This window comes from Schistocerca nitens, chromosome 12, assembly GCF_023898315.1.
Source record: "Schistocerca nitens isolate TAMUIC-IGC-003100 chromosome 12, iqSchNite1.1, whole genome shotgun sequence".
Lineage (NCBI taxonomy): Eukaryota > Metazoa > Arthropoda > Insecta > Orthoptera > Acrididae > Schistocerca > Schistocerca nitens.
This window is the reverse complement of record NC_064625.1, coordinates 16,111,639-16,126,444: the sequence shown is the minus strand read 5'-3', so window position 1 is coordinate 16,126,444 and position 14,806 is coordinate 16,111,639. Positions and strand designations below refer to the sequence as shown.

At 42.5% G+C, this 14,806-nt stretch overlaps 1 protein-coding gene across 2 annotated transcripts in view; it reads left to right on the top strand.

The window, feature by feature from the left end:
* Positions 1-568: 568 nt before the first annotated feature.
* LOC126215323 (uncharacterized) overlaps positions 569-14,806 on the top strand; it is a 209,218-nt gene continuing 194,980 nt past the window's right edge. The window contains exon 1 of one of the 2 annotated variants that reach the window (XM_049942003.1): positions 569-704. The gene's annotated coding sequence lies outside the window, so the exon portion shown is untranslated. The remainder of the gene's footprint in view (positions 705-14,806) is intronic. The other variant, XM_049942004.1, reaches the window with a different exon arrangement.

The following is a 14,806-nucleotide window of genomic DNA, read 5'->3' as shown; positions in this document are numbered from 1 at the left end:
TTTCAAAAAACTGAACAAGTGTGAATAGGATTGGTACTGTGATGATTCCGCACGGCTGCTGCGAGCCACGCAACCGCCATACCAGCGAGCGGCGCCAACAACAGACCGCGCAGGGAGATACCTTAGTGCAGATAACCGACGTGACGGAAACCACTCGCATGACTGCTGCTTACATTTTAGGCTTGCTGCGCTATCTAATGTTTTTCTGGTGTTAAGTATGTAACGCATCAATATTTTTCTCACACTTCCAGCCAAATTAGGTTCCTAAATTTTGGCGCCCCTTGACCCCACGCTGGGACCAAGATAAACTACCTAACAATCTTGTGCTCATACGACAACTCCCCGCTTCAGACACCGTTTCAGTGCTGTTACATGACAGAAGGTTCGTAAACAGATGTAAATAAACAATCCTTAATCTCGTACAGACCGGCGGGAACTTTTTCTCCGCTGTAGTAAGGTGGACCGCGCAGACGAGAGCGGGAAAAATCTGCAGGCACGTGGAATTAAAGTGCTCAGAGCCCAGGGTTCTCCGTGCACGCAGGATGGAAGTGCAGCAGGCAGCTGGAAGGCGTGACGTCTATTTGCGTTGTGCCGCTGTTTTGGGCAGCCGCCAATTCCACGAATAGCTGCGACGCGAAACGGAGCGAGGCCCAGTCTGCACCCAGCGGCACCAGCTCCACACACCAGGTGACGCGCAGCAAGTGGTACGTTCCAAAATATTAAGACACGACAGCCCGCAGGTTAAACCCAGGCCCTCCGAGCAAATCGGAGAAAATCGCCGCTTCATCCACTCTGGCAGGAATTACCACGGCCGTTGCACAGGCTCCGATACCGGGTCTATCAGTCTCGTTCTCTGTCGGTTTCCTACCGTTCTACTGAATAAGGATTTAGGAATTCCGAGGTTTTGTGGGCGATACGTGTGTTGTTGTCGAGCTGAACGAACAAACTTCAACATAGGAGAAAATGAATGATATTTTTCGTGAAAGCTCGTGATTATTTTAACTCTGAAAAAATACAGTTCATTCATTTGTTTATTATTCCAAACACATACATGCTTCCCTCGTTATTTAGCAAACCCACCTGCAGGAAAAATTATTTTGCTAGTTAATTGCACTGTGTATAGTGACATCAACAGACTCATGATTTATCTCTAATTTTTATCTTTCGATAATGCAAGGTGTTGAAAATTCCTGGCATATTAAAACTGTGTGCCGGGCTGAGACACGAACTCGAGACCTTTGCCTTATGCGAGGTCTGCAGGACAGTTTCTCGAAGTTTGGAAGGTAGTGGACGAGGTATTTGCGGAACTAAAGGTGTGAGGATGGGTCGTGAGTCCTGCTCAGGTAGCTCAGACAGATCACGTGCCCACGAAAGTCAGGGGTCCCGAGTTCGGGTCTCGATCTGGCACACAGTTTTAATCTACCGGGAAGTTTCGCATCGGCGCACACTCTGCTGCAGAATGAAAATTTCGCTCTGGAAATATCCCCCGGGCTGTGGCTAAACCACATCTCCGCAGTATCCTGTCTTTCAGAAGTGTTAGTTCTGCAAGGCCTACAGGAGAGGTTCTGCGAAATTTGGAAGGTCGGGGACGAGGTTACTGGCGGAATCAGAGCTGTGAGGACTGGTCGTGAGTCGTGCTCGGGTAGCTCAGATGGTAGAGCACTTGCTCTTAAAGCCTCAGCCCGGTACACAGTTTTAATCTGCCAGGAAGTTTCGTATCACTGCACACTCCACTACAGAGTGAAAACTTCATTCTTGATACAAGGTGTTGCTTGTAAGAAACACTCTCAATTTGAGGTACAGATCTACCCACACAGTCACTGCAACAAAAATTTGTATTCCAGCCTCCTTTCTCATTGTAATAAACAAATATTTCACTGCTTCTCAAGAAAAGCTTTAAAACAATTTCGCTTCGAACAAAGCACAATACAACATAACATTTACCACATCTAATTGTTGAATATCCAAGCAGACAAAATCTGCGCCTTCCATTTGCTCCACATTCAAAGTAAAGGTATGCTTTGTCATATCTAATGTCTTGGACTGGTAAAGTAGATGTTTCTTTTCTCTTCTTCTTTTCAATTGGCTGTGCTCCTTCCAGTAATGGTCTACCAACCTCTCTTCTCCCCCTGCACTCAAACCATTAGCAGTGTCTGCTTGGAACTGCTTCAGAGATGTTCCGTAAAGTTCCGTAAGCATACCAGCAAAGTCCACTACTCTAAAATGTTTGTTATACTATCTCACAATTCTGAGATATGGGACATCCATTTTCTCTTTCTCTGCAGAGTCCTATCTTTCCACAGGGCTGATTGGTTCATTGCCACAGAATAAGCTAGCTATCCAAACAACCTTACTGTCTATTCATCTTGCTGTTATAAGGTCAGAATTTCTTGCCTTCCTGTTGTCATAATTACCTCAACCACACTTCTGTGGATTTTTCCCATCAAGTCATGGGCAGTTTTTCAATCTATTCTTTCATAGTGTTCAAACCAAACTAATGTTCAATTTGAATGATAAGGTCTAGAGGACAAAAAATATTATCAAAATGTACCCTGCATTTCCCATCTTTTGATACAGTCTTGCACAGAGTAATCGTGTCTTGACCACCAATTCCATAATACTTCTCCTCTTCCAACAGGTTGGTCAGCATTTCCTTACCAGTGCAAGGAAGCAAGTGATAGATAATACTAGGTACCACAGGTATTACAAAAATTTTGAAACCGCATTTGTGGGACTTATTTGGTATATACTGACTGAGATTACCAGTGCTCGTTCCTTTGTAAGGTACCTTCATTTAATCAATCAATTGTTCTGTTTCTTGATTTGGATTACAACAAGTAACAACCACTGGATCAAGAATAGGTCTTATTTTGAACATTCTATCATTACTGTTGACAGCCTGTTCATTGTTGGCAAAATGAATGTATATGCGACGTATTAGAAAGTGTTTCAGATTCATTACATTGGAAAGCTTCTCGATGTATGTCAACTGTGGCCAGTGATCAATATATAAAGGCATTGCGAGAATGCCCATGTAAATCAGTATTCCATAGAATTTCTCCAGTCCATTTCTATTTGGATTTACAGATGATCATGATGTCTGCTGAACAGAATAGAGCTTTGTCTCGTTTTGTGTCCATTATTGCAGAGTTGAAGAATTTCTTGAAGCACTGAAATGGTGTATTGCTAACACAAGCAAATGTAACAGGGGAAAGTTTTGTTGAGTCTGAAGAAATGTCTTTTATATACTTATACACAATGGATGAATTTTTATTTCCCTGGTTCTTAGTTTTGTCTCAATTTGATGTACTAGGCAAAAAAATATTGAACACTGCACAATTAATTTCCTCAAAATTCACACTGTCACTTTCTGATTCTATATCTGATTCTTCCATTGCCATACCAGAGAGAGTCCCTCTAGCCAGGATCATTGTCACTGTTATCTGCTAGGATTTCAAGCTCATGTCTCAGTCTCCTTCAGAATCACCATCATACAGTATACTACCATTTCCTTGTCCATAGAAGGAGCGTGCATCCATTTCCTCTTGTAAATCAGTGTGTGCCACAGTGACACAAAAAACTGATAAATTTTTTTATCTTAGATTGGCAGAGTTGCGTACAAGCAATGTGCTTTTTATGACCAATTTTATATGACTCTTACTGTTCTGCCATAAGGTATTTATCATTACAGCTCACCTTTAGAACTTCTACTACTGAATAAAAGCACAAATTACTTCAAAACATAAGATAAACACAGAAAAAATTACTTTTATTCGCATGTAGTATCACAGGTAAAGACTGTGACTCAGAAGCTTGTTGCTGATTATCTTTGCAACTATGATTGCTAAGTATCCCCGGATCACAGAGAGTAAATGTTACTTGTATGCATCAGTGCCAAATGGGGAATCAGAGAGTGTATTCATTTCTCTAAATTATCTCTGATTTCAATATTGCATCAGAGCAACATCACCAGATAAAGGGTTAATTTGTTTTCCAGTATAGGGTGCAAAAGTGAATGCCTCAGTTGTGCTTGTCGATCGAGGCTTCCCGAGATGTTTCAGTACAGCTCAGCTGATACGTCGGGAGACAGAAAACTAGTGGCTGTACAGCAAAAATGAAGGTTGTACAAAGTGGGTGTCAATCACAAAACAAGCACTACAACTTGGCTTGTTGTTCCACATTTGGTGGTAGAGAACCTGTGTAGTTCTTATGACTCTGGTGCAGAAGTACCGTGTTCGCTTACACTTAAATAGGACAGTCTACCTTTATTTATTTTCCCACTGGTTTTCTTCACTGGCTTGCTGTGAGTCCTTTGCATTGTCTACATTTATTCTGCAAAATCAGTACGAAGTGTATGGCAGAGGGTGCTTCCCATTGTATTGTATATTACAATTTTGTCCTGTTCCATTTGCTTATGGTACCCAGGAAGAATGATAGCACAAAATGCTTCTTTCTGTGTGATAATTAGTCTAATTGTGTCCTCAAGGTCCCTATGGGAGTGATGCACAGAAAGCTGCAGCATGCTTATACATTCTTCACCTAATACTGGTTCTTGATACTTGTGAGTGGCTTTCCACAGAATATTAGACATCTATCCTCAGGTATCCATCAGTTTAGAATGTTTCAGCTGTCCCGTGTCTCTCTCATGGGTCAAACAAATCCGTGACCATTAGTGGCACTCTTCTTCATATACATTCAATGTCGTATGTTAGTCCTTTCCAATATGGTTCCCACCACTTGACAAACATTCTAGATTAGGTTGCTCATGTGTCTTCTAAGCAATCTCCTTTCTAGACTGATTGTGTTTTCCCAGTAATGTACCAATGAATCTATAACAAAGTGTCTAGGATCCATTCCTGCAGGCACTGACTCTGTATCGGAGATAGATGTGGGTGCAGAAGAAGGCAGCTTGTGGCTACAAGAAACCATTTATTGTAGTTTATTTACATTCATCAATCTTTGATGCTGTTATAGTGATCCCTGGTGAGCAGGAAAAGTACACCAACATGGTGTCTCCCAGTGTGTTGACCCTTGAGCCCTGCCTTATCAGCTGTAGAGATCATTCCATTTCAGATTCTCACAAATCACTACACCCAGGCATTTGTATTTGTTGACTGGTAACAGTTGTGACTTACTGATATTATATCATAGAATACCACATTTTTTTAAAAATTTTGTTATGTGTACAATTTCACATTAATGAACACTTGAAACAAGTTGTCAATCTTTGCACCACTTTGTGAGAAAAGTGGAAGGTGGGTTTTGAATGACCAAAGCTTTCAGAATCCATGTACATTAGCATGGGGAGGTCATTCTGTTCAAGATACCTCATTATGTTTGAGCTCAGAATGTGTTCTCAGATTTACCAACAGGCAGATGTGAATTATAGCTTCTCTTTTTGTAGACAGGTGTGACCTGTGATTTCTTTCAACTGGACACAGTTTTTATGTTTGGTGTTGTATGAGATATTTTGATTAAAATGAGAACTAGGTCAGTTTCTGTGTAGAATGTGACAGGTTTCCCATTGGGCTCTGGAGCAGTGTTTAATTTTAGTGTTTTCATCTGACATTAATATCTACATCACTCACCCCTGTGGTGGTGTGAAAACTAAACGGGGGCAGTACTGTTACTTCTTTTTTTAAATGAACATTTGGAAACTGAGCTCACCCTTTCTGCTTCTGTTTTGATACCCTTAATTTCAATTCCTCTACCATGCATAATCATCTGAACACTAATTTTAGTTCATTGAGAGCCTTCACATATAACGAGAAGTTCTTGGGATTTGGTGAGAAGTATTTTAATAAAATTCTACAACAGTAATTGTTGAAGGCTTTACACAATTGCTTTTCTGTTAGTCAAGCTCATTTCATATCTGTTCATCTATCACCCTGTTCTTCTATCAGACCTGTTATGCAGCAGTTGCTGCTTCTTTGGAAGTTTATTTACAGAAACTGTATTCTGTAAGGATTTATCCCATCACAAACTGATCTAGTAGGTACACATCTATCCAATACATGGTCATCTTGTCATTTGCAGAACAATAAACAGCCCCTGAGAGAGGGGCCCATCATCATGTTGGCAGGTTCAGTAAAGGATTTGTGTTCTCAATGTACAGTCAGCATGCAGGACATGCACATAATGATAGCACGCACCATTATTTAGAGACTTGCATTTTGATGAAGATTTAGTTTTTTGTTGACATTTTTGTATTTTAAAGCATGAGATATCCTGCAGTATTGTGAAGAGACAGATTTATTAAAACTACTTGATGTTTAGTTCAACAGTGTGAATGCAGTGATGATCAACCTGATTATTGGGCATGGTCTGAACATTTTCAGTCGAACTCTGCTGCTGCCACCAACTTATTAAAAGGACTCAATTTTACATCATTTCATTGAATGGACAGCTACATTGATATGCCTAGTAATGATTAATTTGCATGAAAGAATTGTGAATTCCAAATTGAATGCATGTTGACCTTTTGGGAGTTATTTGAGAATAAACTCAAATAGTGAAATTTAACTTTTTTTATTTCATATCCTCCAGCAACATAGCATACTGTTTTGTTCTGTTATTTCTATTATTATTGTGCTTGTTGAGATACAAAGGAATTTCTTGATGCAAATACAATTAATGGATGTGAACATGACTACCAGTGAGTCATTTGAGGCCTAAATTCAATGGATTCTCACAGAATTCCTTCAAACTTGCACTGGTGTAGGTTCTCAGTACATCAATACTAACTGCAAGATAAGTGTCTGCTGTATGATGAGGCAGCATATTTTTCTGACAATATAACAAGTGTGAAGAGGTGACTTATTATTGTATTCTAAAAACTTCTTTTTTAACTGCAGTTACTTCTGTCAAAAGACTAATTGACAGTTGAGGTGCCAAAGGAATAAGTAGGGTAAGTTAACATAAATGTCACATTTTAACATATTAGTGCCCTACGGGATTACATCTCATGGTAATTGGTCTCTGATATACCTTCACTCATGAAGCACATGATTTCAGAGAGCCTGCATCCATACAGTTTACTGGCCCACTTTAGAGGACACCTGTGTCAGTCCCCTGGTATGTTCTGGTGAGGTGCCAAAGAAACAGCATCATTTAAGCAATTGCAAACCAATGCTCTGCCTATTCTTTATGCTATATTAAAGTTTTCCAGTCAATGTGTCCAGTGCTACATACAAACTGTATCTGGTGTGTTGCTCTATAAAGTACTATTTCCATAAACCAACCAATGGAAAATCCAGGATGGAATGTAAGAATATTATGAAAAAGAAAGTTGCTACTCACTCACACTAACATCCTTAATGGCATGGCCTTATTGCTATTGAACACTACCAACAACCTTCTTCCTAGTCACCATGACAAAATTATATCCTCACCCACAATTACTTCTCTTTTGAAGGTATTACCTACAAACAAATCCAGGCTATGGCTATGGGCACCTGCATGGCACCATCTTATGCTAGCCTTTTCAGGGGTCATCTTGAGGAATCCTTTCTAAAGACCCAGAATCCTAAACCCCTCACCTGGTTCAGATTCGTTGATGACATCTTTGCAATCTGGATCGAGGGTGAGGACACCCTATCCACATTCCTCCAGAACCTCAACAACTTCTCCTCCAAACTCGGGACCTTTGCCTTTAGCGGGCAAGTCCTCTACCAACTGAGCTACCCAAGAATGATTCACGACCCATCCTCACAATCTTACTTCCGCCAGTACCTCGTCTCCTACCTTCCAAACTTCACAGAAGTTCTCCTGTGAAACTTGCCAGGACTAGCACTGCTGAAAGAAAGGATATTGTGAAGACATGGCTTAGCCACAGCCTGGGGGATGTTTCCAGGATGAAATTTTCACTCTGTAGCAGAGTGTGCACTGATTTTGAAACTTCCTGGCAGATTAAAAGTGTGTGCCAGACCGAGACTCGAACTCGGGACCTTTGCCTTTCACAGGCAAGTGCTCTACCAACTGAATTACCCAAGCCCAATTGATGACCCGTCCTCACAATCTTACTTCTGCCAGCACCTCATCTCCTACCTTACAAACTTCACAGAAGTTCTCATGTGAAACTTGCAGGACTAGAACTACTGGAAGAAAGGATATTGTGGAGACATGGCTTAGCCACAGCCTGGGGGATGTTTCCAGAATGAAATTTTCACTCTGCAGTGGAGTGTGCCCTGATTTTGAAACTTCCTGGCAGATTAAAACTGTGTGCTAGACCGAGACTCAAACTCAGGACCTTTGCCTTTCACAGGCATGTGTTCTACCAACTGAGCCACCCAAGCAGGAGAACTTCTGTGCAGTTTGGAAGATAGGAGATGAAGTATTGGTGGAAGTAAGATTGTGAGGATGTCGTGAGTCATGCTTGGGCAGCTCAGTTGATACAGCACTTCCTCATGAAAGGCAAAGGTCCTGAGTTCGAGTCTCAGTCCGGCACACAGTTTTAATCTGCAGGAAGTTTCAAAATCAGTGCACACTTCGCTGCAGAGTGAAAATTTGATTCTGGAAACATCCCCCAGGCTGTGGCTAAGCCATGTCTCCACAATATCCTTTCTTCCAGTAGTGCTAGTCCTGCATGTTCTGCAGGAGAACTTCTGTGAAGTTTTGAAGGTAGGAGACAAGGTACTGGTGGAAGTAAGATTGTGAGGACGGGTCGTGAGTCGTGCTTGGGTAGCTCAGTTGGTAGACCATGTGCCCGTGAAAGGCAAAGGTCCTGAGTTTGAGTCTCAGTCTGACACACAGGAAGATTCAAAATCAGCACACACTCTGCTGCAGAGTGAAAATTTCATTCTGGGAACTACTCCCCCATTAGCTTCACCTGGTCCTACTCAACCCAACAAGCCACCTTTGTAGATGTTGACCTCCACCTCAAAGATGGCTACATCTGTACCTCTGCCCATATCAAACCTACTAACAACATGCAATACCTCCAATTCGACAGCTGCCACCTGTTCCATACCAAGAAGTCCCTTCCATACAGCCTAGCCACCTGTGGCTGTCGCATCTGCAGTGATGAGCCATCCCTCTCAAAATATACTGAGGATCTCACTGAAGCATTCACAGACTGTAAATATTCTCTCAACCTTGTGTAAAAACAAATCTCCTGTGCCTATCTCTCCAGTCACCTACCACCACCCAAAGTCCCACCATCTGGCCACAGAGGAGCATTCCCCATTCCCCTCGTAACTCAGTACCAACCAGGACTGGAGCAACTGAATTACATTCTCCGCCAGCGTTTCCACTACCTCTTATCGTGCCCTGAAATGAGAAATGTCCTGGCCACTATCCTTCCCAGCAGCCCACAGTGGCTTCTGCCATCCACTGAACCTACACAGTATACTCATCCATCCCTACACAACCCCTGCTCCCAACCCCTTACCTCATGGCTCATACCCCTGTAATAGTCCTAGATGCAAGACCTGTGCTATACATCCTCCCACCACCACCTACTCCAGCCCGGTCACAAACATCATGTATCCCATCAAAGGCAGGGCTAACTGTGAAACCAGTCATGTAGTCTACAAACTAAGCTGCAACCACTGTGCAGCATTCTATTGCATTCTACGTGGGCATGACAACCAACAAAATGTCTGTCCGCATGAATGGCCACCGACAATCTGTGGCCATGAAACATATGGACCAACCTGATGCTGAGCACACTGTCGAAAATGACATTCTTCATTTCAGTGACTGCTTCACTGTCTGTGTCATATGGATCCTTCCTACCAACACCAGCTTTTCTGAACTGCACAAGTGGGAACTTTCTTTGCAACATATCCTACATTCCCATAACCCTCCTGGCCTCAACCTCCATCAGTCGTTGTCCTCACCCATCCAGCCCCTTCCCTGCTCCCATTGCAGACCTATGCAGCCCTCATTCCACTATCGCACCCAGTCGTTTTACTTCTTTCCTTTCCGCTACCCCCGTCCCTCCCCACCTCTCCCCTGCTCTCTGTCTAACCCCCCAACTGCACACAGCTGCCCCACCCTTTCTCCACCTCGTTCCTGTGTGCCCCACCAGCGGCACTTTAATGTCTGCCACCCCTACCCTACTATCCCTCTCCCTTCCCACTCCAGCCTCCTCCTTATCCCCACCCAGTAGCCACTCCCATCATGCACTGGTGGTGCTGCTTGCAGTGTGGCTTCAGTTGCCTGAGACTTCAGCCATGTGTGTGTGAGTTGAGCGCGAGCCAGCACGCGGTTTTTTGTGTGTGTGTGTGTGCGCGCGCGCGCACGCGAGTGTCTGTGTGTTTTTGCGCGTCTGTTGTCTGTTTTTGACGAAGGCCTTACTGGCCGAAAGCTTTATTTGTGACAGTCTTTTCATTGTGCCTATCTGCGACTCAGCATCTCCGCTATATGGTGAATAGCAACTTCCCTTTTCATAATACTGTTATGTTCCATAAATCATGTTTTTTCTTGCCATAACAAACTTGGGTGACAAAGTAGAATCTAAAAGTAAGGTAGAAAATACAGAAGAAGAACTAAAATTAGAGATAACAGAACACATCACACAGGAAATAGAAGCTAAATTAACTAACATTGAAAGTATTTTGACCCAGTTGTCTAGGAGTTGAATGATTAGATCAATAACCAATGCAATTTAGTCATGAGGAAGTCAAAGAGCAATTCAAAACATTAGATGGTAAAATTAACAAAATAGGTCAATTTGCCATTTATATAGTTTAGTCAGGTTAAAGAACAAATTTCAGGGGTGAATGAGCATGTAAGTGTTTTAGAACAATGCAAAGGAGTTAGAGAAATAGTTAACATACCTGAAATACAGTCTAATTTGGAGGGATGATTACATGAATTTGTAAATTCTACCATACAAAAGTTAGTAGAATAGCTTAACACTAACATTATTTCTAAGCAATGTGCTGAAAAACACAAAATGTTGCTTAAAGTATGTTAAACTTTATCCTGTTAAACAAGCAAATACCAATACTGTAATACATGGTTTGCATGAGTATATCCCCTGGCAATACATTACCAATGAATATTGAAACTATTTCAGCAAAACAAGACCTTCTAGCAGAAGCACAGATAAAAGTATAGGAAAAGTCGTATTTTCTCTTTTGTACAGTGTAATAGAGTAATTCAATAGGTAGCCTTTGTGTTATAAAGCCTCCTTTTATATTAATTAATGTATTTTCATTTTCTTAGTTCATGGGACTCATTTAAGGTTAAATGAACTTAACCGATAATTGTTATTATAATGGTACTTGAGCTGCATATTTCATGTCAATGGTTTCAGGCCATTAGACACATAAAAGTTAAAATATCATTTTGAGGATGACTACAGATAATGTCCAAAAGTCATTAATATATTTAAAAAATTGATAAATAGAAATATCCGACATGTAAAAAGACACCCTATTTGTTGATGTGTAAGAAAGAGGTAGAGACAAATTCTTGGCCGAGTGCAAATAAATGGTGCCTGGAGGATGACATTTAACTAAGAATTATACAATCTATTTAATGGACCAGACACTGTCAGTTATATTAATATTAAAAGGCTGAAATGGGCAGACATGTACTGAGAGCTAATGACAGAATTATTAGGAAGATATTTGATGCAGTGTCTGAAGGAATGAGGAGGATTGGAAAACCAAAGCTAAGGGGGGAGGAAGGTTTCATGGAGGACTTAAGGAAAATTGCAATCCAGAATCAGAGGAGTTCAGCACTAAGCAGGAAAGAGTGAAATAATCTTCCACAAAAGGCCAAGGCTCACAAAGTTTTATGTCGTCTCCTTTTCTCTGTAGGTTTCCACCAAGGGAGCAAGGAGAGGATGTTGTTTGGTGGCTGGTATCCTCTTTGTATAACATAAACTGTATACATATATTAACTGGGTTCTTCATTCATTAGGATGGAAAATTACTTAACTCTGGATAGTCATTGTGGTACAAGCTCTTCCATTCTAGTCCATGTTAGCCTCACTGCTGTTGAAGTACAAAGTCCGCTATGTACATTATTCTGGTTGCTATGTGCTGTCTGTCTCTGAGCAGTGGCTCCCACTGGGCTGTGACTGACAGCAGACTGGAACTCACTCAATGCGACAGACTGGCAGACTGTTTGGCCCTCCAGTCCGCAGTGGCGATCTAAATACTGGTGGCCGAGAGGGCGTCGGAGGCGCATTACCTGTGAGTCTGTCGTCGGCTTCCATCGATCTTCTTGCAATCTCTTTGCTGCCCAGTGTGCCAGTGCCAGCTAATGCCAGCACATTCCTGTCCGCCCCCCCTCCCCCCCCCCCCAAAATGACCGCCGTTGTTGTGTAGTGAGACTGCTAACAACCACAGGGAGGGAGGTGGGATGCTGACGTAGCAGTGGGCCGGGAGCTGTGACTGTGGGGGACAGCATACCCCACCGTCTGGCTTGTGAGGCAACAGAAACATCCTCCAGAAAAATGTTGCCAGGACACACTTCTGGGCCCGAGAATGTGTGCCGAGGCGATTATGGCAACAGTGATGGCAGTGGCAGGTCCAGGTCCACGGGGTCGGCGAGCAGGGACGGCAGGGGGAGGGCACATCATTCGTCTGCTCCTCCTGGGGTGCCCCGGTGGCACCAGTGGGCAGCTGCAAAAGCCGTACGGTCCCGTGAGGCCACGGATCTGGGGGAAGAAAAGCAGCACAATCACGGGGCAAATGACATGCACGAATTTGGTTCTGGTGGCAGCGCTGCAAACCGTCAGGACCTGCAATTGAACATGTGTAAGAGCCAATGGATTCCTGGTTCACACCTCTTTCCCAGTGCTCACGGTTGCCACAAAACCTAAAAAGAACGAGACTGCACGACCTTGAGTGAAAAGGAGCACTTTTTAGGTGACGAATGACATTGCATTCACAAAACTGTTCAGAATCATATGAAGTGAACTGTGGTTCATTGTCTGACTCAAGTACTTCTGGCAAAATATTGAGGACAATGCTTGAATGGTGCTACATGATGTGGTAGAGTTCACAGGCACAGCATACGGAAACTTGCTAAAAGAGTCTATCACCATGAGCCAACAAGTGTTCCAAAATGGTCCTGCAAAGTCTATGTGCACTTGTTGCCATTGTGATTGAGTCTCAGGCCAAGCTGAGAATGTTTGTGGCAGAGCATCCCGGTTTTCTGTGCACACGCAGCACTGTGCTGTCATCTGTTCGACGTGGGCATCTGTGCCCTGCCGAGTACAGTGGCGGTGCGCTCACAATTGTCCACTGTCATTTTGAACTAGAATCACACTCTGTTCAACTGAAAGGCTATGCCGATGAGCAAAGTATTGGTGCACAACTGAGTTCTGTATACTGTTCAATAAATGAGGCTGAGACGTGCGAATATAGTGAAACAAAATCTTGAGATCTGGATCTGCTTCCGTGGCTTGTGCAACTTTTCTGTAGTGCAAGGAAAAAGATTCCAGCAATTCGGAGTCCTGCACAACAATTTGGCAACAAAATGTGCCAGATGTATCAACATCAGAGTCTGGACCAACTGAAAGGTCAGATAGGGCGTCTGCATTGCTGTAGGTTTGCACACAATTTCATACTGATACTGCGAAAGCAGTAAAGCCTAGCATTGCAATTTTTGAGCAGTGCGTGTAGGAACAAGCTTTGAGAGATGAAACAAGGCCTGCAAAGGCTTGTGATCTGTCACTAAACAGAACTTGTGACCATACAAATAGTGATGGAGTTTTGTCACCCTATACACAATAGCAAGAGCTTCTTTTTCAATTTGAGAATAACTGCACTGAGTTTGAGTTAACAAGTTTGTGGCAAAAGCAACAGGTCTGTTTTGTGCACAAATGAAAGCACAGCACAGATTCCATAGGAAGAAGAGTCGACTTACAAACCTACTGGCTTCGCAGGGTCAAAATGCACTAAACATCTGTCACTAAGCAAAGCATTTTTGAGTTTCTGAAATGCTTCTCGATAGTCTCTAGTCAACACGAAGGTACATTTTTACGATGCAAGTGATGCAATGGAGCCAGGATCTGTGTGGTATTCGGTATGAACCAAATGTAGTATGTCATCTTGCCTGGTACTGACTGCAGTTCAGTCACTCTGTAAGGAACAGGCAGGTCACAGATTGCACGCAAATGAGATTGGAGGGGATGCACTTGCTGACTGTTTATCACATGACCTAAGTACTGTAGTTCAGTTTGAAAAAAGTCACACTTTTCCAGACAACACTTGGCTCCTGCTTCTGACAACACTCGAAAAAGAGCACACAAAATAGCAATGTTTTCCTCTGGTGTATGACCTGAGACAACAATATTGTCAGGATAGTTTGAACAAAATGGCACTTTTGCAGTCAGCTGTTCCAAGTAACGTTGAAAAATGGTGGGTGCAGAAGCATTGCGAAGGGCAAATGCAAATACTTGAACAGGTCTAAGTATGTATTTACAAAAAAAACACTTTCTGTGATTCTTCATCCAATGGAATTTGCAAATAGGCATCACGCAAATCTATCTTAGAAAAGTACTGTCCTGCACCAAGCCTGTCCATGAGTTCCTCAGGGCAAAGTAATGGGTAAGTGTTTACTACTGTCTGTGGGTTGACTGTAGACCTGAAGTCAACACAAATGAGGATGCGACAAGAAGGCATAGGCAACAAAATGAGTGGCCTCACCCATTGATTAGCTGCAGTGGGAGCAATTACACAATTATCTTTCAATTCTTTCAATCATGACTACTTTGTCTCTTAAAGCAGTTTAAATGGGCTAGGCCTGAAAAAACTTAGGCTGTGCAATATCTTTCAATGTAACATGCACTACAAAGTCATTAGTTTTTCCCGTTCTGTCTGAAAATAGTTCAGGAAATTCT